Source organism: Myotis brandtii, unplaced genomic scaffold (genome assembly GCF_000412655.1).
Source record: "Myotis brandtii unplaced genomic scaffold, ASM41265v1 scaffold97, whole genome shotgun sequence".
NCBI lineage: Eukaryota > Metazoa > Chordata > Mammalia > Chiroptera > Vespertilionidae > Myotis > Myotis brandtii.
In genome coordinates this window covers 253,117-256,027 of record NW_005372020.1, presented here as the reverse complement: position 1 = coordinate 256,027, position 2,911 = coordinate 253,117, and positions in this window count along the sequence as shown.

Sequence of the window (2,911 nt, the reverse complement as noted above, 5' to 3'; positions counted from 1 at the left end):
ATCGATGATGAGAATCACTGATCGGCTGCCTCCTGCACGCCCCCTACTGGGGATCGAGCCCGCAACCCGGGCATGTGCCCTGACCGGGAATCGAACCGTGACCTCCTGGTTCGTAGGTGGATGCTCAACCACTGAGCCACACCAGCCGGGTGGAAACTGTGTTTTTAAGTGGCTCTGTTTGGGGGTATATTGTCACGCAACACAAATCACTGATACAAAGCTCTTGTTGTCAACGCTGAGGTACATTTCCACACACTCATCATACGGGGCCTCCTCCCCTCTCGGCGAGGTGAGCTGAGCGAGGAAAGCCCGCCCCGGGGCGCAAACTGTCTGTTCGGTGCCGCCATTAATCCAATTTCAGAACCGCTGAGGCTCAGCTGTGCGGCTTTGTCCATTCGCCTACGTGCCCCGGCCTGGTATTGAGCTGTTTTGTAAAACCTTCAGATGCACGTTACATCGTGTCCCCGATCAATCGGAAAGGAACTTTCCCATCAGAGGATCCAAACAATGGGGCGTCGCAGAGCTCGGCTCTTAAAGCTTTTAGCAAATTGAGAGCCTCGGGCAGAGCACTGACGTTTATTTCTGCAGAATCGTGGGGACGCCGCAGAGCGACAGCGAGAGACAGGCCGGCCGGGCTGATGCAAACCCTGCAAGCCCCTGACCTGGGGGGCGGATCTGGGGGGAGGGTTTCTAGGTTAAGCAGATGCATTTACTAGTATATTCCGTGTCAGGATGGAGGGAGCAACCTGGAGAAAGCCTACAGTCTTGCAGGATCTGAATTTAATATCTATATTGAAAGAAACCTGAAGTCGAGGCTATTTGTCTGATAAGCTTTACGTCCCAAAAAAATTTGCCAAAGAAAGGTCTTCCGGACGGAGCCCCCAGGCCATGCATCGCCGTGAAGCCAGTGAAACCATTTGAACTGGGTGTTTGATGACCCGTTTCCCTGTTTTAAAACATCATGAAGACATCCCAGAGCGGGCGGCCTGGGTTCGGAGCGCCGATTATACTTTAAAATGGACCCTCCGGGGAAAGGATGGTGGCCTCTCGGCACCAGTGGCTGTGACTCGGAGACTAAGGGAGGGTGCGGATATGAGCCGGACGCCGACCTGAGGTGTGGGAGCCGCGAGAGCCCAGGGGCCTGGTCCAGCAGCGTTCCCAGGGTGTCCGTGAGGGTGTTTCTGGGGGTCAGTGGACAGAGGGAAGCAGGTGCTTTCCCCTGTGGGTGGGCCTTGTCTAATCAGGTGAGGGTCTGAACAGAATAAAAAAAGTAGGGGAAGGGAGAATTCTCTCTCTCTCTCTCCCCCCCATCCCCCTGACTGCTGAGCTGAAACATCTGCATTCTCCCGCCCTCAGGGTCTTCTCAGCCCACTGACCTCGTGCTCAGGCCTCCGGACTCCGTTGAGCACTCACCCCATCCACCCTCAGAGCCTCCGGCTTCCACGTCAGGTGAGCCAAGCCCTCGTTACAGACACAAGTATGAACAGGGATGTCAATGCGAACCCTCACACTGTTCACTGGCTCCCTGTCTCCGGGGAGCCCTGAGGAGTCCGTGCGCCAGAAGCAATTCGCCGCTGACGCTGCTCAGAGGCACGTGAAGGAGTGGTCGCCGGGGAGGGACATGCTTTTTCATTGCGATCGAGGATTGAACATTCTTCCCTTAACGCACGCAGCCGAGGGTGTTTATGTTTCAGGAAACAGCTGTTTGGAAGGAGCTGTTAAGTAGAGCTGAGAGGTTCGTCCCTGTGAGAAAGCCCGTTCGTTGGCCCAGACTCCTTGGTAACGTCTGGTGGTCACAAGCCGTCCTTCTCCACGGTGTGCTGGTCGGGGGGCCCTGCAGGGGCCACGCCCCCTGGGGACAGGGCTGGGCCTTCCTCCCTGACCCTGGACAGTGGGGGGCAGGTGTCTCTGTGGGGGGGGGCAGCGTCGCCGATCCCGGACGGAGGGTCCTGTGCCCTCCCAGTCTCGGAGCTTTGCTGGCTGAGGCCTGTCAGCCACACACTCTCTCTCTCTCTTCCAGCCCCTTGTCCTCTGGCTGAAGGCCGTCTGCCTTCACGCACACGTGGGTGTCCACTGCCAGGGCCCCAGGGCGACGTCGTGCGAGTCCCCTCAGCCCTGATCGGCGTGGCTCAGTGGTTAGGACGCCAGCCTGGGCACCAAAGGGTCGCAGGTTCGCGTCCCGGTCACGGGTACGAACCTCAGTTGCAGGTTCGCTCCCTGGTCCCAGTTGAGGTGTGTGCTGCGGGCAGCCGTCTCTCTCTTCCAGCCCCTTGTCCTCTGGCTGAAGGCCGTCTGCCTTCACGCACACGTGGGTGTCCACTGCCAGGGCCCCAGGGCGACGTCGTGCGAGTCCCCTCAGCCCTGATCGGCGTGGCTCAGTGGTTAGGACGCCAGCCTGGGCACCAAAGGGTCGCAGGTTCGCGTCCCGGTCACGGGTACGAACCTCAGTTGCAGGTTCGCTCCCTGGTCCCAGTTGAGGTGTGTGCTGCGGGCAGCCGATCGATGTGTCTCTCTCACATCGATGTTTCTCCCTCTCTCCCCCTCCCTCCATCCCTTCCACTCTCTCTAAAAATCAATAGGAAAAATATTCTCAGATGAGGATTAACAAAAAGAAAAAGAAAAAGAGCCCTCACCTGTTTGGCTCAGTGGATAGAGCGTCGGTCTGGGTGCCAAAAGGTCGCAGGTTCGAGTCCCGGTCGAGGGCACTTGCCTCTCGTGCGTGGGTCGAGGACGTGCCCGGGGAAGTCGGGAGGGTCTGGCCTCACTGGAGACAGTGGTGACTCGAAGGCTCCAAAGAGGATGAAGATCCTGGCCGGGCTGAGGCCCTGGCTGACCCTGAGGGAGGAGGTGGGGACAGACACGGAGAATCCACAGGGAAAGGCCCTGGCGGCCTGCCCACCCCCACCCCCAC